This window comes from Phodopus roborovskii, unplaced genomic scaffold (assembly GCF_943737965.1).
Source record: "Phodopus roborovskii unplaced genomic scaffold, PHOROB, whole genome shotgun sequence".
NCBI classification, from domain to species: Eukaryota; Metazoa; Chordata; class Mammalia; order Rodentia; family Cricetidae; genus Phodopus; species Phodopus roborovskii.
In genome coordinates, this window is record NW_026126482.1 from 6482419 (window position 1) to 6507240 (window position 24822).

A 24822-nucleotide genomic window follows, 5' to 3' on the forward strand; every position below is an offset into this window, starting at 1 on the left:
GCTATCCATTCTCAAGATGTCGGGGCTGGCCAGAGGCATGAGGAAGTCTTGCTGTGGGTGACTGGATCTAAGGACAAATGGAGGGCAGGGCGATCTGAGCACACACACAGGGACATCAAGATGTGTGAGCAGCTGGCCTTTGAGTTCAGATGGTCACCTGATCAGATCACCTGACACTTGCTTCAGGGTTTGATTTCTCTCCACTGGAGAGAAATCTGGTTCAGAATCATTAAGGCCTGCAGCTGCCAACCAGGGATGACTGTCCCCTGAGTAACACTTAGCGGTTTGAAGACTTCCTCTGTCCCAGGCAGGATGGCCGTGGGGACACAGCAGGTAGAAGCCAGATACAAGCACCCTAAATGTCTAGACTGCCCCCCACTTCTCCTGAGAACTATGCAGCCTCAGTGTGAAAGTGTGGAGGCAAGAAGCCTCAACCCCCAAATAGTTTGTGTTTGAATAAGTTCGTGTTAGTGAGAGATTTGGCCTAAATTCCAATTCTGTTCAATAACTCACGATTTGATAAATGGAATCAGCCTAAAGGCTATGATTGTCTCACTCCTGCCTTCAGTTTCCCAGACCCCAGGAGTGAGCAATTTTCAGGAAAATTGGTGAAACACATGGACCATATTAAGTTTTATTTTAAAATATAAAATAATTAAGGCCAGATGAGTTTTGGTTGAAAATCATTAATAAATACTTCAAGTCCACAATTTTGCTGCAATTAATAACTGTAATTCGCGTCATTAAAAAGATAACACACAGCAAATGGAGCTAGAAGAAGGCAGTGTTTGGAGGCGTCGCCCAACAGAAGCATCCGTGAGGGACACCATCGCGGCCATCCCCATCTTCACAGCTCCCACAGACCTCTCCCTTCCGCAGACAGTCATGGAAAGTGGGCACCGGAGGAAGAAATGTCCGAGTTTACACGGACAGTTATAGCAGATGGGATCATTAGAAGGAATAAAAGCTCCATTTCTAACTGAGAGTTCTCTGCATGTTTCTCTCTGGCCAGCCAGCGACCCCCTCGTCACTAATTACTAATAAGCACAGGAAGCACGGCTGAGTCAAGCAGAGTTCCAAAGCCAGCAAGGCTCAAAGAAATGCTGAGTGAAGACACGCCACAGGCAAGAGCAGGGAAGTACAGCGATGCGAGCAAAAATGGTCAAAAGAGGCTTCGCGTTTCTCTTTTAAGAGAATAAACCAGGGCTGGAGAGGAGGCCCAGAAGTTAAGAGCACAAACTGCTCTTCCAGAGGACCTGAGGGAGATGCCAGAACCCAGGGGGGTGGTTCACAGCCACCTGTAACTGCCACTCCAAGGGAACCGGTGCCTTCTTCTGGCCTCTGTGGGCAGTTGCACTTACATGCACAGACTCAAAACAGACGTGCAAATGCACATGTAATTAAATATAAAAATAAACCTTAAAAAAGACAGAGAATAAACCAAAGGGTCACACCAACAGGAGATTGCACTAAAGTGATTTTTTAAATATAGAATAATTGAAAGTATTTCCCAGTAAAATTCTAGTGTTCTGGTGCGAAAGGCGTCCATACTAGTCAGTAAGCCAGGTGTGGCTGCACACATCTGGACTCCTAGCACTGGACAGGCTGAAATGGGGAAATAGTGAGTTCAAGGCCAGCCTGGACTGCATAGTATGCCCATGTCTTGAAAGTCAAAAAGAACCCATAGATAAATCTATTTTCATAACTTGGAAGCTGACATTTTAGCACAGTAAGAGGAGGAGGACAATGAAGAGATGCCAACTGTGTCCACTCAAAGCCCAGGAAACCATGAACCACAGCCTCTTTGAAGCTTCAGGAATGACAACAGAGAATCCGCAGGCCCCTGCGATCATCAAATATGTGTGCGTGTGTGTGTGTGCGTGCCTGTGTGTGTACATGTGCACACGCGTGTGTGTCTGTGTGCATGCATGTGTGTCTGTGTGTGCGCGTGTGTGAGTGAGTGTGCATGTGTCTGTGCGCGTGTGTCTCTGTGCATGTATGTCTGCACACACACATGTGTGTGTGCACGTGTGTGAGCGTGCATGTGTCCGTGTGTGCGTGTGCACATGTGCGTGTATGTGTGCGTGTGTGTATCCATGTACAGATTTTCTGCAGAAAAAGTCCATGGCTTTCACCAGATTCCCGAATCGCTTCCTGATTTCCACATACTTACAGACACTTGAAACAGTGGCTGCTTTACACGTGGTCAACAGCTTGTGTGTCTGTGTTGTTCCAGCTTCCCTCCTGTATCATGCCAGCACCATTAGGATGCTCCTCTCTGGAGAACGCCCGGTTCTTGTCGAATGTAAGCACCTGGCTTGTCTGTCTCCAGCCATCTGCTACTTTAAAGAAGACTTTCTATGGCTGGGATCCAAAACACAAAGTTAAAAGGGTTGCTTGCACCCAGAGTCATAAAACACAGAGGCTTTCCACTGCCTCTTCCTGGTTGGAGCCGCATCTGCTGTCTCCTGCTGGCGAACATTCCCAAGTTAACTCCACCAGCTCCCGTGGTTTGGCTTTCTCAGTTTACATCCTCAGAGATGCCACATCGCAGGAGTCAAACCACATGTGTGCCTCACTTCCAATCCTGAACGGCGGGTGAAAGCCTGGGAGTGTAATGGGATTGAGGAGAGGAAGGAGACTAAAGATTCATGTCTCCAGGAAGGCCTCCAACGAGCTCTGAAGCCTGAAGTCTTGGTTTGAAACACGGCTGCCTAACTTCCACCTGTGTGACCTTGGCCAGGTTTCTTAGCCAATCCCATCTCTTTGCCTATAAAATAGAGATACCAGGTGTAGCAACATATTAGAATCATCCAAGGATTAAACTCATGGCACATTCAAGGTACCCAGGACAGTGCCTGCCACAGAGCAAATGCTAAACCGGTGTTTGTTTTGAAGACATCCATTTCCTGCTGATATGCCAGAAAATTCCAAAAATTCTCAGCAGATGCCTTAGTTACATGAAATGTATTCACTTTATAGGATAATAAATTGTCTTTGTACTGTAATAGGTGATCTCGTTCATCCAAGGGTCTCTGATAACATCCATTACAAAGAATGCACACACATGCATGCATGCAGAGAGACTCGAACACGGGAGGTAAGTGTGTATTCTTAGGGGCCTCACAAGCTGGGCAAATGCTCTAGCAATAATAATACAATCCTGAAAGTGATGTAACTATTTTGAATGTGGCTAATGAACTCCAGACATTTAAGCCCATCTCCCTTCATAGCTTCCCTCCGTGGGGTAGTTGCAGGGTTATTTCCCGCCTTCTTAACTCCCAATGCTCTTCCTCCTACCTCTCTTGTGACTCCGTTTCTTTCCTATTTTAACCACAGTGCACACTGCCTGTCCAAGAGGTGGGTGCCTGACCCAGGGAGTTACCAAAGGCCCTTAGCAATCTAGGTCATTGTGGTTAGCTCACTGACCGACAGTAAACTAATGGACACATACCGTCCTTTGGGTGGATGAGAGATGTCTGGATGTCAAGACAAAGAAGTCCTGTCTCTTGCTGTGAATGCTGGTTCTGGGGCTAACTGGGGCCATCTTGACGCCACATGGAGGAAATCTGTTTGAAAATAAAGCCAACAGAGAGAAGCAGAGCTGAGAACAAAACCCTGCACTGAATCCCTGCCAGATTCTCCAAGTTTGTGGGTCCAGCTTCACCGGAGGCTTCTGAAGACCCTCCATGGACTTCCCAATGACTTCAGCCACTCCAGCGTGCTCATGTGCGCGTGCACGCAAACGTGTACATGAGAACGATTCTTGGAAGTCCGCTCTTGCTCTCCACCCTTGTTTTGAGGCAGGGTCTCTCGTCCGTTGCTGTTGCACTGCTCTATGTACTCTGGGGCTCCGGGCTCGGGTCATCAGTTTCCAGCAGCAAGCACTTGGACCCACAGGGTCCCCAAACCCCTGCCGTCTGCTTTCGTTTCAGCTCGTTACACTTCTACCCCGTGTGAAGTGTACCATGGCAATCTCACTGGACTTGCTAGGTGCAGATCTGACCTTCTGAGATTTGACATCCTGCCCCTGCCGCCTGGTCCTGCCCCAGTCTTCCTCTCTCAGGAGATGGCAGTACTATCACACAATCACACAATGATGTCTAGAAGCAAGGATGTGCGCGTCCTCACTCTCCCCACGCTGTGGATGCCTGTGGCACCTTCCAACAGTGATGATGGGATTTGTTTTCTGGCCTCTTTGGAGTCAAATTTGCCGTGATGACTTTGGCAGGAAACATGAAGTGTTACAAATGTTCAATGTGTTTGATGCTGTCTTTTGCTACCCATCTTTAGATCAGCCCCAGGCCCAGGCATCATGGCACTCACTTGGCATCCCAATACTTAGGAGGTAGAAGCAGGGACATCTGGAGTTTGAGGCCAGCCTGGGCCCCATAGTGAGGGTGGGGCAGTTACCAGCAGCTCTGTATGTGGAACCACTCACCAGATGCACAGGCAGAGTCACAGACACACGGGTGAGCAGAACCAACATCTGCTTCTTCAGCACAGAGACTGAGGCTTGCTCTGTGGTGACAGTCGACCAACACGCCCCATCCTAACGCCTAGCTTTTGCCTTGATTAATTTCTAAATTCAACAGGATGGTAGACATTTATTAAACACCTATCAGATACCAAGCATGTTTTAGGTAGGCATCAGGGATAGGAAATTAGGTAAAACATAAAATCGAAGTCGCTATGTAAATGGGTCATTTTTAAAGATGCAATATTGTACTTTAAAAGTGTGGTGAGATGGGTACATTTGTGCTCATTAAGTGTAGTTGCCTAAAGAGGCCAGATGCACCTGCCTCTCCTGGAGCTGCAGTTGCAGGGGCTGTGAGCTGCCCAACATGGGCACTGGGGACTGAACTCAGGTCCCCTGGAAGAGCAGGAAGCTCTCAATCATTAAGCCATCTCTCCAGGTAATTTTTTTTTCTTTTTTTTAAATGAGGAAGCAGATAACTGTTAATATGTAACATGATAGTGTGTACCTGGCAGGAAACTAGAACCTCAGACAGAGGGAGGCTGGGGGAGCACGTGCTGGGGTGCAGAGCCCCTGAGGCTGGGGAGCACGTGCTGGGGTGCAGAGCCCCTGAGGCTGGGGAGCACGTGCTGGGGTGCAGAGCCCCTGAGGCTGGAGAGCACTGCCGGGGTGCAGAGCCCCTGAGGCTGGGGAGCACTGCCGGGGTGCAGAGCCCCTGAGGCTGGGGAGCACTGCCGGGGTGCAGAGCCCCTGAGGCTGGGGAGCACTGCCGGGGTGCAGAGCCCCTGAGGCTGGGGAGCACTGCCGGGGTGCAGAGCCCCTGAGGCTGGGGAGCACTGCCGGGGTGCAGAGCCCCTGAGGCTGGGGAGCACTGCCGGGGTGCAGAGCCCCTGAGGCTGGGGAGCACTGCCGGGGTGCAGAGCCCCTGAGGCTGGGGAGCACTGCCGGGGTGCAGAGCCCCTGAGGCTGGGGAGCACTGCCGGGGGTGCAGAGCCCCTGAGGCTGGGGAGCACTGCCGGGGTGCAGAGCCCCTGAGGCTGGGGAGCACTGCCGGGGTGCAGAGCCCCTGAGGCTGGGGAGCACTGCCGGGGTGCAGAGCCCCTGAGGCTGGGGAGCACTGCCGGGGTGCAGAGCCCCTGAGGCTGGGGAGCACTGCCGGGGTGCAGAGCCCCTGAGGCTGGGGAGCACTGCCGGGGTGCAGAGCCCCTGAGGCTGGGGAGCACTGCCGGGGTGCAGAGCCCCTGAGGCTGGGGAGCACTGCCGGGGTGCAGAGCCCCTGAGGCTGGGGAGCACTGCCGGGGTGCAGAGCCCCTGAGGCTGGGGAGCACTGCCGGGGTGCAGAGCCCCTGAGGCTGGGGAGCACTGCCGGGGTGCAGAGCCCCTGAGGCTGGGGAGCACTGCCGGGGTGCAGAGCCCCTGAGGCTGGGGAGCACTGCTGGGGTGCAGAGCCCCTGAGGCTGGGGAGCACTGCCGGGGTGCAGAGCCCCTGAGGCTGCTGTGTGGTTCAAGAGAGTTTCCCTCCACTCTCAGCACAGCATCGAGACTTATCTGCCCCACTTGGAAACTATCTCACATCCATCCACTTGTCTCCGTGTTTGTTGTCACGGGCAATCGGCACTAGATCCAAGCCCAGGTCACCATCATGGACCTCCTGGACTCTCTGCTGCATCCAGTGTTGAAAATTTAAATAAGAATGTCACCCCGCAATGAAAGCCCTTCAAGACCCTTTCACTGCATTTAAGATGAAATTCAGAGCCCTTCCCACAGCCCATCCAGAGGGACACCATCCCACCATTCCTAACATACTCAGGCGCCACAAGCTCTTATGCAAATCAGAGCCTTTGTGTGTGTGGTCCCTGTCTCTCCACCTTGGAAACTTCTGGAATGCTAACTGAATTGTTCCTCATCAGCCAGCATCTCAACTTAAACGTGTATTTCCTCCAAAGGCCCTTCCCTGCCACATCTGCGTCCTTTCCCTCCCTTCCTACTTCTAGGTTGGGGCTCTCCCTTCTATGCTCAGAGAGCACCCAGTCCTTGCCTTGCTGGTATTCACATCTCACAGGTCAAGACTTGATCAAAGTCCGCACACCCACTGTAATTAAGCTCTACTTCACAACTAATGCAGGCCCTCAATTACTATGTGCCTGGGTGTGACTCCCTCCTTCCTGTGACAGAAATCCGGCCCTTAGATTTAGCATTCACTCATTCACTCAATATGGGAGTATGTATGCCTGGTCCAGCATGGAGCTCCTTGTTTGGACCACTCACTTGTGAAATGCAAAGCAACAAACTTTCCTGAGATGAAGATCTTAACCCCAAATGATGAAATTATTCACTATAGTCATTTGAAAGCTAAGTACAATTAGACTCACCATAGATGACCCTTCATGAAATATGGATTTTAGAAAAAGGACCTCCAGGACCTGGTGTGATGGCACAAACTAGAAACTCCAGAAGCAGAAGCAGGAGGATCATGGGTTCAAAACCAATCCAGGGTTATAATGAAATCTTGTTCAAAAAGAAAGGCGGGGGGAGAAGAAGGAAAAGGAGGGAAGACATCAATTTCCCCAAATTTACAGTTTCGTATTTTTAGAGAAATGCATTTATTGAAAACTTTAAATCCTAGAGACAATGTAAAATACTTGAATTCCTGTGAATAAATTTAGCAACAGCTACAGATAAGGTAACACCCTGCCACACCCCACGCCTGTGCCAGTGATATCTCACACTGAGCAAGCATTCACTTTTTGCCACTGCCACACTTCATGAAATAGCACTGGAAACTTACTACAATGTGAGTTCTAGGACAGCCAGGGCTACACAGAAAACAGAAACTATAGCACAAACCATTCAGAAACTTTCAGAGTCACCACATTTCTAGGACTGTAGGGCTCACAGCTCTGCTAGGTGTTTTTGGCCTTGCTGTAAAGGTGTCTTTTGGGGACAGGGTTTGGTAGAGATTGTTCAGTAGTTCAGAGCACTTGCTCTTTCAGAGGACTTGAGTTAAGCCTCAAAGCCTCCTACAACTGGAGTACCAAGGGCCCTGATGACTGTCCCCTCCCTTGACCCATCTCTTCCTGATCTTCTGTAGGGACTGACTGGTTCTTAGAGATCTTCTCTTGATACTTGGAGTCCTGGGAAGCATGTAAAAAGGAAAAGCAGCATGTGGTGTAAGGCAGTGAGGGGTTGTACAGCCATTCACAGACACAGAAATGGGAGCTCAGGGGGCCAGTTCTCAAATGTCTCTGGGTAGCTCAGCGATGAAGACAGAATTCACACCCAGCTGTGTCTAATCACCACATGACACTGCCTAACCTCTCGGCTCAGTGGAACACAGAGCCATAGTCAACTTTCCATCCCAACCACTCGGCTTTTATGCATCGTATGACAAATGTCAGTGAACCAATGCTCTGCAAGCTGAGCTGGGAAAAGAATAGGTTACTAAGCAGAAGAATAAATAAATAAATGTGTTAGTGCACATGATTGCAATTTGTAGTCAGAATCCATGTCATTTGGTGGTGGCAAAGCCATACAGAGCAAGTAGGCTATAAACTTTATTCTAACAGCCAGGCCAGGGACCTGAGCAAGCTTTACAGGCCCTCAGTGAATGGAGCCCGTGTTCCAACATGTCTATCTCGGGGCATAGTGAAACCCATTCATTCCCTTCACCCAGTGGCTAATGCTTCTGTGGGTGTGTCATTGACAATATGAGAGTGTTCCTATCACACCACATTAGAGGCAATGTGGACTGCTGAATCAAGTTAGGGAAACTACTCAAAGTCAACTCTGGCTTCTTGAGTCATTCGGTGGCCATGTTATATTTTCATAGCAAAGAGAAGCCACCTGCACTGATGCAGCCTGGCTGTCACACGTGCAGCTTCCACAAACATGCCTTCGCAGAGCACAGTTGTACCGTATGCTAGGCGCGGGAGTTCAGATTTTTGGGGAAAAAGAAATAGTAAGAAGGTCACAAAATGTCTCCACTCCAGTGTGTCCTGATGGAGAAGGAACCCTGCCAGGTTATCTGGTCAGACTCAGAAGCTGTGTGAATTCAGAGGCCAGCGTAGTGTTGGCTCTAATGACCCACTGTCAGAATGGAAGCCAGCCGGGCTCTGCTTCCAGCCTCAGGACCACAAATTATAAAACATCTACTTTACTTGCTTATGATTGCTCGATGAGATTCTATTATCTGTCAGACGTTATAATGGTCATGAAACAGTGCTGTATATTCCTCTATTTACTCATAAAACTAAGGGAATCCAGAGGTCAAGGTGTGAGTTAAAAGTAGCACTCAGCTTTTCCCCTTGAGCCTCCCTCCCATGTCTCCCTTCAGCCACTTTTCTCTTCCAAGCCACGGTATTGCGATGTCCTTCCTGAGTCACCATTAGCTCTAAAACCATTTGACTGCCTTGTAGGGGCCAGGTCCTAGGCTAAACATTAGGATGGCTTAGAGAACAATCCATTCAGGAGCCCTGTTCCCACAGACTACCGCAAAAGGCCGACACAAATTGTTGTACTTCTACCCATGACAATCCCCCAACCTCCTGTTTATTCTTCTGATCATCTTTGGCTATATTAAACTTTCCAGCTACAGAAATTTCCCTTTTCCTCTGCTCATGTAATCACCCCTGAGATAGCTAACAGACCAACTGGAGTAACTAGAAGCATGAGTGCATTTGTGCATGTATAAATGAATGCACACACACACACACACACACGTACACACATGTACTCACACAGGTACACACATGTGTGCACACATTCATCGACTCCCTAAGTACTTAGGATGCGAGAATTGGGATCATTGACAGCCAAGCAAGCCTCATATTCATGATGATGTGATATTTCAACTTGAGGACCCCAACAGCACTGGACGCACTAGGCCATCAGGAACCATTTCACTAGCAAACTGATAGCCGCCCCACTCCAGCTAAACAAGTAGGGAGAGCAGTTTCCAGATTCAGGCTCGCCTGTTGAGTGGCTCCTGCAGGCTACATTTAGAGACTCACGGAAGCTTTGAGAAGACATCAATTTCCACCCCCTTGTTCTCACACTAGACGGTTTCTAATCCTTAAAATTGAGGGAGAAGGGTGAACAGGAGCTCCTGATGGCAAACGAGGTTCATCACAAGGATATCCGGGGGGGCAGTGTGACAATACGTGAGCTTCCTTAGCCATGATGGCCTTCTGATCCCCGGGACGACATTGCCACTGGGCTTCTAGAATAACAACCGCCTCCAGAATGGCCTTCCTGTTCTCCTGCCCCCTCAGAACTCCACAGAGAAACTACATAGCTCCTCACTACTCCAAACACTATGGGGGGTGGAAGTTCATGCCAGCCCTCTCAGGAAAGTAGTGGCTTCTGCCACCTTCTGTCACTCACGGTTTGGCAGGAAGAGGACATGAGTCCTCACTAGGGTAGCTATGGCCAGAACTGTAGCCTGCTTCCACTTCAAACACCCGGCCCCAGCCGAGCACTGACTCAGAAAAGGAGTGCTCTGCTCTGTCTTGAGGAGGCGGCTGTGGGTAAAGCAGACCCCACTGCCAGACCAGCATCCAAAGTCCCAGCCAGGGAACCTGCTCCATGCAGATAGCTTTCCTTGCACAGGGCATGCATTGACTTGCGATTGTCCACACGCCGGAAATACGCTTATTCATACTCTACTATGTGGCATTGTGTTGACAGGTGCCTGACATGATGACAAGGAACACTAGACCTGCTCACATAGACTGCACAACTCCGTTGGAGAAATGGGGTGATGACCAAATAGCATGGGGCAATGATGTTACAGAGCGGGGGGAGGGAGGGAGGGAAGGATTGGCGGCCGCGGGCAGGCACGCTGTTCTCATAAGGGGAAGACCTGAGATGAACAGGAGTAAATACGTAAGTAAGGAGGCCGGTTGAGTGGCATAGGGATGAGCCTTGTGAGCAGTGACGACTGTGGACAATCAGACCCCAGCAAATGAGGGATGCTGGTGGTGAGAAACCAAAGAGCCCCAGGTGACGGAGAGAGGAGGGAGCTTGCGGACGTGGACAGGGTAAGCCAGTCGGGGCTTCGAGGCCATCACAGAATTGTCCTACCTGACTCACCTGTCATCAGTGGTCACCGAATTCTTCTGGGCCTTAAGTAGCTACCTTTGTAGTGAGAAGGAGGTGCCAGAGGAAGTGGTCACGGGGGTGGCAAGAAGATGGAGTTACTTAAAGACAGGCCTGCACCCAGACGTTCAGGGGCGGTGCCGCTCTCTCACGCCTGACTTCTGCTCGGGCGGGCCATCTCAAGACCCTTTTGCCACCTATCAATCGCCTGGTGGGCCTCCCTGAAGCCTGCAAGGCTCCTCTGCTTGTGCAATGGTCCCCCACTTGGACACCTGCTGGTGGGCGAGGCATGAAGGAGGAGAGGGAGGAGCAGGGAAGGTGGGCGGAGGGTTGCCTCAAGGGAGGCTGCTTTCATTCTTCTGAGAGAACAGCCTTGATGGAGAAGTTTGGGGGAAACACCCCCAAAGTTAACAGCTCTGTGCACGGGGTGGAGGCTGCTGGAGTTAGTTACCAACACTGCAAATGGAAAGGCCTGAGCTAACCCACTCTGCAGGGTTTGTCCCCGCTGACGGCACACTCATCTGTTGGCTTGCTTTTCATTTTGACCTGAGCGAGGGCTTCCATTTATTTATTGAACTCAGGCCAGTCCTTCAGGGTGGCTGGGGCCCAGGTAAAGTTCCCTTCGGTGACTGTGCCTGTGGAGGGTTTCTCTTGTCACAATGCCCTAAGTGTGACTTGGGAAGGCTCCTGGGTGAGGAGTCAGCCCACTCCAGCTGAGGCGGGGACAAGTTTCTCCCTTAGGCCATGTCACAAGCAGCACTTACACACTTGGGACCTGGAGGGAAATCCCAGAGAGTCCAGTTTCAACTACAAGAGGGAGAAAGGCTCGTATCTGATAGGACTGCCTGGGAGAAAGGCAGAAAATGCGCTCATTCACACGCCTTCCCCTGGCCTGGACCTGGGGATTGCACCCTGGATAGAGCCGGGATTCCTTCACCTTCTGGCAGGGAGAAGGGATTGGTACCCAACTCCCTGCCACTGGGATCTAAGGTCCGAGCCTCCCAGGGGACAAGACACACAAAGCTGGGTACGCTTTTACAAATGTAAATGTTTTCATTGAGATGACCCTTTGTCTGCTTTCAGAGTATTTATGACTGCTCCCCAAACCCAAGGGTCTCCTATCAAGGGATTTTTTTTTTTTTTCATTTTACTTTATCTTTTTAAACTCTCCACTGAACCTGACCTCAACCCTGCTTGACCATCTCTGTGCATGCACACACAGACCTGGCACACGGTAGCATGCTTGGCACACTAACAATGGAAATGACCAGCGAGGAAATGTCCTTGGGAACAAGAAGGCGGCTCTGCCTAGGAAGCAGCTTGCTTGCTTTAAAGAGGAAGTCACCGCGAGAAGTGTCCTTCGGGCGAAGTCTCCATTCTGTTCAGCCCCACAGATCAAACATCTCCCAACTGTAGCTACTGCTGGGAAGTCCGAGAAGGAGGAGGACATGAGAAGTGGACGGGGGCCGCTGCTCCTCTTCCTGGAGCCGGAGGCTCTTGAGAGTTCTTTCTCATTCCCTTCCCATGCACACAGCCTGGGGAGTCTGTCAGGAGAAGCTTGGGTTTGATCCAAGACAAAATAAAATGGTGGCTTGCTGGATGCATCAAGCCTAGATTGAGAAGTGCGTGAAGGAGGGCGAGGAAGGGAAAAGCCCGAGGGAGGATTCTAGAGTCACCGCGAGGGAAGGACCTGGGGTCTGTGAGGGTGGCAGAGGGTTGGGCCCTGGGGCAGAGACGGGAGCTCAATGCTTCAACCTTCTTTGGGTTGAAGAGGGAAAAGGTGTGGGAGCCTGAGCTGTGTGCAGCGGTCGGGGCTTCCTGAGGAAGGAAGGAAGGAAGCCAGAGAGTCTGCACAGAATTGAACCAGACAGTCTGGATGCTTAGGCTCCTGTCCAGTGAGAACAACCAGGACGGAACTACACTATCCAGGGTACACTTTTACAGTGTTTATTCAGGCTTTCACAGTAATTTTCATTGTCTCTGATTGGCAGGCACTTGAGTCTGGCCAACTCTGTTTCTCCCTCATTGAAGGACTGACAAGTTAATCTAGAAAGGGGGTGCAGCCCAGTGACGAATCCTTCAACCTGGGTGAGTTGCCCCTCCATCTGTTCCGAGAAAGATGACCGATCAGAGGCTGTGTGTGTGTGTGCGTGCGTGCGTGCGTGTGCACGCATGAGTAGCAGTGTTCATGGTCACGTGCGGTTCACACGAGATTTCTTTCTCATCCCTATCCCCACCTCTCGGCCCTCCCTGCTGCCCCACCCACGTCCCCAGCGTCTGCCTAGAAGGTCCACATCTCCTCCATCCCTCCTTGACCCTTTGAATGTGTCTCCCGCCCACACTAAGGTTGTCTTCCCAATCACACCCCTCCCCGATTCACACCCCCTCCCCGATTCACACCCCCTCCCCGATTCACACCCTGCAAATTGCCCGGCCCGGCCTGGCCCCTCCGCACTGGCTTTCCCTCTGACCTGCCATCCTACCCTCTCCTCCTCTGACCCTGGACCACTTGTTACCCCCCCCCCCTCACTGCTGATCCTCCATCCCCCCACACCACGTGTCCTTCATGACTGCATGCGGGAGCATCTCCTTCAGTCTGGGATCCCACGGAGACTGTTTTCAGAGGACACATCTATGCTTGCTCTTACACACCGGGAATGGAGATGGCTGGGTAGAAAGTGGCTTTCCTCCTGGATTACTGGGAGCTAGCCTGGGGTCTGGTCTCCAGCAGATACTGAAAAACAAAACAAACAATAACAACAACACACTTCTGTAAGTATACAAATGAATGGGAACATCCGGAAACTACGTTTTCATTCATTCACTTATGTAACAGCTAACAGCTGCTCATTTCACGGCAGATTTCAGATCTCTGTCGTCAAGGAGCTTACAGTACGGTGAAATACACAGGCGTGAGTATGATGAGGATAGGTGAATAGTACATGGCTAGTTTTAAACCAACCACACTAAAGCTAGAGTCATCTGAGAGAAGGGAACCTCAACTGATAAAATGCCTCCGTAAGATCAGGCTGTAGGGCATTTCCTTAATTAGTGATTGATAGGGAGGGCCCAGCGTATGGTGGGTGGTGTCATCCCTAGGGCTGTTGGTCCTGGTATATACAAGAAAGCAGGCTGAGCAAGCCATGGAGAATAAGCCAGTAAACAGCATCCCTCCATGACCTCCATGCCATGCATCCAGGTTCCTTGTTTGAGCTCCTGTACTGACTCCCCTTGGTGATGGACAGTACACGTTCACTGAGAACTTCAGACTCGGGCTTCTTCCCCTCCCCACAAACACTAGCCTTCTTTCTATTACCAGGGCAGGGCTTCTTCCCCAGTCATCCCTGCCTCCCTGCTTCATCCTGTAAGGCCCACATCCCGCCCAACAGTCAGGAGGACCAGAAAACCCCACTTGGCCAACACGTTGCTTTCTGGGTTAAAAGCGGCCAACAGCTCTCCTTCGGCTGAAGGGCCAGCCGTGTCAGACATCCTAGCCAGACCCCTGCCAGCAGGGACCAAAGCATCTCCATAGTCTCCTCTCCCATCCCTGTCTCCTCAGGATGCTCACACTGCTTTATCCACACCATTTCCACAGCATGCCAGGCCCTCTGTGACTGTGGGCCACCAATTCCATCTTGGATACTCGCTCTGTGGGGAACCTCTCAGAGACCCCGGATGGAACCCGGAGTGACACTGTTCACACGCTGCTGCATTTGACACGGGGACCTGGAGCTTCCCAAGACTAGGGCATAGCTCAGACTTCTTAGTTCCAAGTATCAAATGGCATCAACTCAAAAGGTGTGCTAGTGGTTAGGTCCATAAACTGGGCTTGAAGTCTAGCCAGCTAGTCAACTTGCTGACTGGCCAAGCAGATTGCTGAGGTTCTCCACTGCTCATGGGATCCCCCAGATCTAGCCCGGGGCCTGGCACAGAGTGGGTGGTCAGTAAATGAATGGAATGAGATGAACACGCTCCCATCCCAGGGTACTACGAGCTAGCCAGGGCAGATCTTGGGGGACAGCAGGAGGGAACCGGCCATGCTAGATCTCTACTAGCGATCCTGAGCCTCACATCTGGAGTGTGAGCAGATGCTGAGCGCTGAGAAATGTGTCTCAGAGCGCTCTTCCCGGAGGATCATTCCCCAAGTGTGATAGACTGCACTGCTATGCTAGGGAGCTCTCTTTGCCTGACATCCACCTCTCCCTGCTCTACGGCTGTGATACTGAGTCCAAGGCTGCATCCCTGTGCCGACAGACTTTCCGGTCCCTCCTCTCCTAGAGGGACATGTGCCGCTGGCCAGGGTTCACATGGAGCTCTAGACAGACACCCCATGGAGAACTTCTGCACACAGAAGTTTCCCATGTCAGTCTGTCTCCTACAGTGCCTGTCTGTGGATGACAGCCACAGTCCCTGTACTGACCCCTTCCTTTCTGACGATCCACACTTGGAACAGCCACCAAGCCCCGAGTCTAGGACCAGAAGCTCAGATGTGGCTGGTGGCTTCTAAAGAAGCCATGAGACAAGTAGACAATATAGAACTTTTAACAAATTTGAATGTATTGGGGGTATTTTGTTATTTCCCATATTTTAGTGAAATCATTGAGGTTGAGAGCAGTAGCAACCTGAGGTGATCCTTAAGATTTTCTTTTTTTAGATGGGGGCCCTTGTGTGAGCCAGGTGTGCCACACATTTGAGATCTGATATTTTTTTAAAAGCCTAGTTCAAACAGAAATTTGAAGTTGTCTTTGAAATTCAAGCAAATTTGAATGACTCTGGAGATCTCTGGGGATTTGGCATTTTAGATGATAAAAATGTTAGTTTGGATTTATGGAAAAGATAATAATTCTGAGGGTCCAAGTAGACACCATGTAAAGCATTTCCTCTGCCCTGTAACAGGATGTGTGTTGGGCAAAGACTCCACAGAGCCCCAACTCCCCTCCTTCCTTCATCTTTTTATTATCCTGTTAAAATAAAAACATGCAGCAAACATCCTCCGCACAGCCCTGGCCCAAATTCCTAGTGTGGCCGGTAATCAACAGCTCGCATGAAGGCCGCCTCCTGTGTGATGCCCGGAGAAAGGCTTGCTGCTGCTTCCTTTACTGTTCCGAGGAAATGCAACTGCGTACAGCGGCGAAACATGGTCTCTCTCTCTCATAATACATACCCGATCTTGACAAGGCTGCACATGTTTTAGCATCCACAGGTTAGTTGTGAAAACTTTTCCTGTGCTGCAATAGCTTCCTAAATATTCAAGAGTGTGTCACAAGGTATCCTGTGAGTTTTCTCTATGTCAGAAAGTAAAGAGAGAGAGAGAGAGACAGACGGAGAGTACACTTTGCAATAGTTGCTAGAGCCTTCCTTCAGAGATAGCACTGCAGTCTGCTATTGAGGAATATTAGTTGAAGATGTGTTACATATGCTGTGGAATATTTGTTTAATGATGAAAAGGCATGTTGTATTCTTTTCTGTTGCATTTGTTCAAGTCTGTGAAGCTGTGTTACTTTGCTCGCCTAAAACATCCCGATTGGTCTAATAAAGAGCAGGACAGCCAATAGCTAAGGAGGAGAGAGAAATAGGCAGGGCTGACAGGCGGAGAGGGTGAACAGAAGGAGAAATAGAGGGAAGAGAGCAAGGAGTTTGAAGGGGAGGAAAGGAGGGCACCGGGGGCAGCCGCACAGCCAGCCGCGGAGTAAGAACGAAAGAAAGATATATAGAATAGAGAGAGGTAAAAAGCCCAGAGGCAAAACACAGTTAAAGAGAAGTCAGAAAAGCTGGCTAGAAACAAGCCAAGCTAAGGCGAGGCATTCAGAAGTAAGAATAAATCTCTGTGTATTTATTTGGGAGCTGGGTAGTAACTCCCTCCCAACTACAGCCTGCAGTTGGTAGATGTGGTGGTCTGAATGTAACTGGTCCCTACAATCTCACAGGGTGTGGCGTTATTAGGAGGTGTGGCTTTGTTGGAGTGGGTATGGCCTTGTCAGAGGAAGTGTGTCACTGTGGGGGCAGGCTTTAAGGTTTCCTATGCTCAGGACACCACCCAGTGTGGCAGTCGACTTCCTGATGCCTGCAAGATGTAGGACTCTGAGTTACTCCTCCAGCACCATGTCTGCCTGCCTGTGTGCCACCGTGCTCTCTGCCATGATGATGATGGACTGAACCTCTGAACTGTAAGAGTGCCACATCAATTAAAGGTTTTCTTTATAGGAGTTGCCGTGGTCACGATGTCTCTTCCTGGCAATAAAGACCTTAAGATGTCTCACACATCCTATGGGTCCGGGTGACCGGGGAAGAAGCATGGATTGCTTCTGAGACCATGGACTTGGCAGCCCTGGAGCTGCAGCCCATGTCTTGCTGGAGAGGATTTACCCAGACCACCCATCTGTGAGAGCCAGCTGTGGTGATATATTGTTTATGATTTGATAAAACTTGCCTGGGAATCCAAATCGCAAAGCTAACCACACTAGTCAGCCATAGATGCCAGGCAGTGGTGGCACATGCCTTTAATCCCAGGACCCAGGAGTCAGAGGCAGATGGATGTCTGTGAGTCCATGAACACTGTGCCACAGGCCTCTAATCCCAGCACTAGAGAGATCTATAAGGAAAAACCAAAGGGTCTCAAGTGAGATTCAGTTTCCAGTCACAGGGAAGACAGCATCTCCATTTCAGCCTTGGTAGAGGTAAGAGCCACTGGCTGGATGCTTTGCTTATCTGATCTCCAGCTTGAACCCCAATATCTGTCTCTGGGTTTTTATTATTCGTGCTACAGCACAACAGTGTTCTAGGAACCCAGGGAGGAGGGAAGAACTAGAGGCCCAATGTCTGACGTCCCCAGCCTGGGTGAGAGATGGCTCCCGTGGAAAAGCCCCTCTTCCTCTGTTGGCTCAGACTCAGATCCATTCACAAAGCGAGCAGGCTTGGCCCAGAGATCCATGGGAAGAGACAGGCAGAGGACTGGCCCTGCATCCAGATGCCTGACCCATTACACTCTGCTCAGAATTCCCGTATCACTGAGCAATACAGAACATGCCAGTGCTTGGCCTGTTGTAGTCCCCATCAGAATGAGACCCTTCAGCTCCTGTGCCTCAGGCCCTGGCAAACCATGCCTCCTGCCCACCCAGGATCCCCACAGAAAGCATAGTAAACCAACCCCTCTCCGTACGTCCTGCCACATAGTCCCAGCCCGCAAGTTTATTCGCTGTTTTGTTTTGGTTTTTAAATTTAAAACTCTAAACTAACATATGTTCTTCAGAAGTCAAGTATCACAGGGAGAGACCACGGATAGGGCAAGACCCCTGCTGACTGCCATCAGCCCTCAAGGTGACAGAATACGCCTGTCTGTTCATGCAGATCATGTTTCAAGGCATCTGCTACCCCCTAAGTTCACGCCACATAACACCTTGCAATCTCTTTCCTCTTCACATGTATCTGTAGCCTTTCTCCTCTACAAGGGCCACGTGCTAACCGTCCTCAGTGTGACATTAAGCAGCTCCAACCAGGTGCCTTTGCTTCATCTTGCCCTCTGTCGCTACTACAAAGCAGACACACTGAGCATGCTTGCATATGTGTGGATCTGAGTGAGCTCAACAGATGTTTCTAGTCCTCCCATATTGCTGGCATAGGGTGAAGAACAGGCTTGTACCTGTGCCTCTGTGCGTGCGTGCATGCGCATGTTCCCACGGGACAGGGTTCAGAAGAGAAAGACGTGAGTTAAAGGATGGGTGCATCCTTAGTTTTGAGAAATCCTGCCAAATACTGTCTAAAAAAAAAAAAAAAAAAAGTGAGCCAGTTTTTACTCCTACTGGCAGAAGCTGAACCACTCACTTGTGCTCTGGTATTGTCTTGGCTTTCACTAAAGGGCATATTTAGACACAGAGATAATGCCATTCCTGGCCTGGCTGTAAGATTTCTGCATGGCACGTGATAGTGGACACTTTCCAACGCTGGCTGGGATGCCCCACAAAAAGCTGTCTGTGTGTGTGTGGGGGGCAGATCTGAGGAAATTTTCTGAGAAACCCCAAGAGACAGGCAAAGGCAGGACAGAGATACCAGAGATTCACTATGTCAAGCAGCACTTTTTATGAGGGGGCATAGCATCTTCTTTCTCAGTAGATAGCCTGCATCCCTTCCCCAACACACATGGGCGCTCACGCTCACACAAACACACACACACACACACACAGAATACACACACACAGAGCACACACACAGGGCACACAGACACAGGCACACACACAGGGCATACACATACACACAGGCCACAACACATACACATAGTGCACACACACACACAGGACACACACACACAGGGCATACACACACACAGAGCACTCACACACACACACAGGGCACACACACACAGAGCACTCACACACACAGAGAACACACACACACAGGGCATACACACACACAGAGAGAGCACTCACATACACAGGGCATACACACAGGACATACATGCACACAGGGCACACACACACACACAGAGCACTTACACACACACAGGGCAAACATACATACACACACACAGAGCACACTGGAAATGTGTCTCCATGGATAGATCCCAGCTGTGTTACTAATGTTTAAAATTCTCACTTCTTTGCCTACCTAGGCTATGCCTACTAGCACAATGAGAGACTGTTATGTGCAGAATGTGTGTTGGGTCTAGGGGGCCAGACTCAGTAGAAGAAAAGTTTAATATCAGAGTTCATTCACAAAACTTTCCAAATAAACCATCTGCCTCACCCTATGCTCAACAAAGCCATGTTGGAAGCTGGAAGAAGGAACTAATGGACTGATTCAGTAGACCCATATCCATGGGACTGGAGAAGACGGAATGCAAAGTGAGCCCTGGCCATGGAGATTGCACAGGACACCTCAGCTGAGTGTCCCTCCCAGAGGATCAGATAAAACACAAGGTTTCTCCAAGGCCTGACATACGGGGCGACCCTCAGCCCAATGATGAGTCTGCAGAGCTGTTCAGGCCCGGCCTACAGCTTGGCATCCCCAGGAACCTATTATCAGAAGCCACGGGCATCTCAGTTGGCTTAAGGAGCCTGCTCTAACCCACTGCCTAGAACCTGAACTGCCCCGGCCCTAGGTTTGTAAGTGCTTGTTATTTTCTCTTATTACTACTTTCAATTAAGTACTTGTTTAGAACACAAAGCTAACAGCAGAGCCCCTTCTTGGGTTTCAGTTACATTATGGTTGGGACTCTGGTTTCTTTTCCAGTCTCTCTTCTCTCTCTCTCTCTCTCTCTCTCTCTCTCTCTCTCTCTCTCTCTCTCTCTCCCTCCTCCCCTCCCTCCTCAGTTCTATGAAGCAAATAACTGAAAACCTCAGTGATATAGCTCCTGGCTGTGGACCCAGGACAGGAGGGACACACACCTACTTCCCACAGTGACTTTACCATGACATCCCGGCCCCTTATTCTACGATAACAGAATACCTGAGAATACCTGAGGTGAGTATGGATGGAAGGATGAAAGTCTGTATTTTGTTTTCTTTTGTTGATGTGATAAAACACAGACATATGGAAACTTGGGGGAGGAAAGGGTAAAGTTCATCTTACAGGTTGATCTGTCATTGAGGGAAACCAGGGCAGGGAAATCCTTGTTCCCTCTGGATTGCTCAGCTACCTTTCTTAGGAAGCCACGCCCACTCCCCAGGGATGGCACCACCCCCAGTGGGCTGGACCCTCTTGCCCTTAAGAAAATGTCTCACAGTCATGGTCACAGGCCAGCCTGACCTGGACAATTCATCATTTGAGGTTTCTTCTTCCCAGGTTTCTGTCAAGTTGAGAGCTGACAGTTTGTATCATTTTGAAGGCTGATTCTGATGAAGGCGTCATGGCGGAAGGTATCACTGTGGTGGGAGCCATTGTGAAAGGAAGAGATCACATGTTCAAACAGGAAGCCCAAGACCAGGTCAGAGGGCAGGCCCACTCTCCCAGCAACTAAAGACCTCAGGTGCTCCATGAGAGCTAGGCTAGTACCTTCTGAGTACTGGCTCCTCCAGTGGCTGAGGGGCCTGTCATGAGCCCCACCTCATGAAGGCCTGTGACCACCCATGCTTGGGGTGAAACTTCCAACAGATCTTTGATGGACATGCTCGAACCACAGCAGATGGCAGTGCCCTCCCAACCCAGAAAGCTTGGAAACAGGCTTCAGGGTCTAGAAGAATCTCTCCTTTCAGAAATAGCCAGAGGCCGAAGGTCTAGGTAAGTCCCTATGGCAAGTGCTGAAGAGGGAGCCCACTGCCTAACAGGCACACGGACAGGTAGGCGCCTTCTGTGACAAGGGGAAGAGAATTCTCCAGAACGGAAGCTCATAAAGGGTCTACCATGTGCTAAGTGTGGCAATTCTTCACATGATTCCTCCAGGAAACTGTCAGATATCAACTTTGTTCCTGTTTTACAAGTGGAGAGACTGAGGCACAAAGATTGGTGACTCACCCAAGTAACGCTTTTAGAAACAATGGGACAGAGATTTATGTCCACAGAGCCAGAGGCGTGCGATGAAAGCCCAGAAGAGAAAAAGGATGGGTGGATATTGATGTTTAATAAGGATCAGGAGAAACAAATAGGCCGAATAGATGTTTATTCAGGGAGAAATAACTCATAACATAGATGAACACCAGCAGGTTCCTGGTCCCAAGGATGCCTCCGGATGTACCCCTGTCCCCGTGCTGCAAGCAAGAGAGCTCTCCGAGCCTCTCCTCAGCCTTAGTTCCCCCAGGTCACCGGCTCTGTCTCCACCCCAATGGGCGTGGTCTATGCCACAGGTGCAGGACAAGGTGAATATTTCACTATAGGTGGACACTGGAGTTTATGCAGTCAACTGGACATTCCTTACAGCCCCATTGCAAAGGGTTCTTGCAACTCTCCTCCTGGCTCACAGGCTCTTCTTGGAGAACTTTCCGTCCCCATAAACCTACCCTGAGTGCCAACTTGGAAAGCAGTCATTTCTCTTTATTTCCTTTCATGGGTATTTTAAAAACCAGGCCTCTAGGCTCAGGCCTGTAATCCCAACACTCAGAAGGCCAAGACAGGAAGATTGTGAGTTCAAGGCCAAGCTGGGCTGCACAGCAGGACCCGAACAAACAAAGCAGAGCTAAGCTCAGCAACAGAAAACAAAGCAAAAGCCCTCTGCTACCAGACAGAAAAAAACGCCCACGGTGGCTGACACTTCCTGCCAGGCTGTAGTGGGTCACTGGAAGGGGCCACCTGGCCATCGGAAGACAGCAGGCAGAGAGGGCGAGCAGGCCAAGCCACAGCAGTCACCATTCCAGAGAGCCAAGCCTGGTCCCCTGAAGCGGGCGCATTCTGCCATCCAGCTACAGACCCAACAAGCCCTTCCTTTTCCAGCAGAGCCTCTCGGTTGCTCCGACTGGGAAGTAACAGAGCTAATGAGTGAGATGCTCTCTGTGGTCTCTTTCTGTTCCAAACACCCTGCTTTGTGTCAGGGACACCCCCCCCTCAGCCTTGCCCCCAACTCCAGACTGCAAGAGCTGCCTTGCCTCTTGTTTTTCCACAATCAAATACTTTGATGTGACAGCAGCTGCGATTCTCTTCCTCCCTCTGTTCTTGAAGTTGTACATTGGTTTAATTATCTCCTCTCTGATCAAAGTCTCCAGCCCTCTTTAGACTTGAATTTAGTGATAGAACAAATGCATCTAGGAAGCAGACAGCGGCCCTCCCCACACCACTCCCGGAAACTTCAGCTATCCACGGACCCCCACACACACACACCCTCCCCGGAACCCCAATCGCACACTGGCTGCTAGGGCACAGAAATCCCCTACATGTCGCCCACTCCTGGCTGTCTACATTTTGTTTCTCTTCCAGGGGGTGTTCCTGTGTCTGAGCTGAAGGAGATGGAGCATGAAGAAGTGGAAAGGTCTAACAGAGAGGACAGGCCGGAAGTGTACAGAGAAGATGGCTAATTCCTGCCAGTGGGGTGGAGAAGTCAGACATCTGGCTGCTGGTTTGTTTCCTGCTGAAATTTAAGGCAAAGGGGCCCCTAGAAGCTCTGGTCCAGGAGGGTGGAGAAGAAAGGGAGAAGGAGTGGGGGTCAGACACCAGAATCCTGCAGAGAGAGGGGGGAGGGAGACAGGGAGGGGAAGGGGGGAGAGAGACAGGGGAAGGGGGGAGTGTGTGAGTGTGTGTGGTGTGTGAGTGAGTGTGTGTGTGAGTGTGTGTATGAGTGTGTGTGAGTGTGTGTGTGAGTGTGTGTATGAGTGTGTGTGAGTGTGTGTGTGAGTGTGTGTATGAGTGTGTGAGTGTGTGTGAGTGTGTGTGTGAGTATGTGTATGAGTGTGTGTGAGTGTGTGTAAGTGTGTGAGTGTGTGAGTGTGTGTGAGTGTGAGAGTGTGAGTGTGTGGTGTGTATGTATGAGTATGTGTGAGTGTGTGTGAGTGTATTGTGTGTGTGAGAGTGAGTGTGTGTATGCGTGTGTGAGTGTGTGTGTGTGTGTGAGTGTGTGTGTGTGTGAGTGTGTGTACCATTCTTCTGTGTGCTTTGGGCTGGAAGCTGCTGCTAAAAGTTGGGGAGGAGGTTTGGCACAGCATTCAAAGCCCACGGCTTCCGGGAGTGGGCTGTATCGGAGAGGCCCTTGCTTGTTTGCCCTTGGCCCAAGCCCATGCTTTCAGGAGGAGTCCGTGGCTTTGGTCCAAAGTCCTGCCAGATAAGAGACTCAGGAGTGAGCCTAGACTCTTTCATCCATGGTGCACACTGAAATGAAGGACAAGAAACCACGGAGTTAAGTTTGCCTGTGTCACCAGACCTGTGGTTTCCATCACTCCATGCCGTTCCATGGAGGACAACGACCCACCTCTGGTTCTCACCACCCAGTACTGTCGGGGATGGTAGTAAGCCAAGCAAACGGGATCTCAGACTTCACGGTGGAGGGAACTGAGTAGACAGACATAGGAAAACACATTTGAAACTGCAGTGACGCCCCTTTGTGAATGGCTGGGGAAGACCCATGCTCCTCACGGGGCAGACCATGAAGGGGACCGGGGAGCCTTGGGAGGGTGGCAGCAAAGACCCTCTGTGTGGCAAGGCCATGATGAGTATCAGAATCTGGACCAGAAAACACGGTGGTTTCTGAGCTGGGGGTGGGGGAGAGGGCTGGGGTGGGCTGCTAGTCACAAGTGCCTTCAGTCACCTGCATGTCCACCTGTGGCCCCAGGTGCAGAAGCTCTACCAAGAGTGGCCCGGGTCTCCCTAGTAAAACAAAACACCCAAGCCAGATGTGCAGACACGCCTTCACGCCAGATTTGCCTCAGCGGAGGGGCCAGTGCTCTCCTGCAGTGGCTGGTGGGGCACTCTGGGCCACTGAAGGGCAAGGACACCGCAGAGTGTCAGTCAAAAGGCTTTCTTACTCATCGGAGCACGTTTAGCTTCGGTGAAAGACAAGGCTGCCCCTGTTTTCAAAAGCAAACGCTTGCCCCTTTAGCTTCCGGGTCGGCACTTGGGGAAACACGGAGGCTGAGGGGTTTCTATCACATTCTTTCTCAAGCTCATGCCACGGGACGCCCTCCTCCGCCCAATGCACCTCTTTCCCTTTGAGATGCACAGAATCTTGAGCAAACATCTTGGTGCCTTTCTGCTCACTAAGGACTAACATATTATATGCCATACCTTACACTTTACAACACCCACTGGTGAACCGTTTGCAGGCCTGATAACCCCAGGAGATAGGGGCCTGCCCTGCTCTTATCACTTTGGCTGTACTCACACCACGTAGCAGATGGCATAACCAGGAATTAACTCCTGTGTGCATATTTTGTCACCTCTTTTCCCCCTTACATAATGAGGAGGGCTGTCTCCCTTGCATATCATTATATACCCAGCACCTAGAACGAGGCCCGGTCTGCAGCAAGCGATCAGTTACTAAGAACGCAATGGATTGACTATTGAAACTTATTTTACAGGTGGGCCCTGAGACTTAGCCAGGTTGAAATGCAAAAAGGAAACCCTCAGCTGGGATACTGTCCACCTCTGGGTACCACAAATAGACAAATGTACCTGGAGAGGCTAGCCTAACAGTGCATGCTTGCTAGCTCAGGGGTCACTTTCAGAGGAAACTAGAATGATAATATGAGAAGAGCAGAGACACAGGCTGAAGTCAGGAGGGAAGCGGGGGGGGGGGGCGGGCATACAGATTGCTGGTGAGCCTGACCGTCAGGACCTGCCTGACCGTCAGGTCCACAAGGACAATGGCTAGCCATGGTGCCCATTAGCGTACTGGCTGG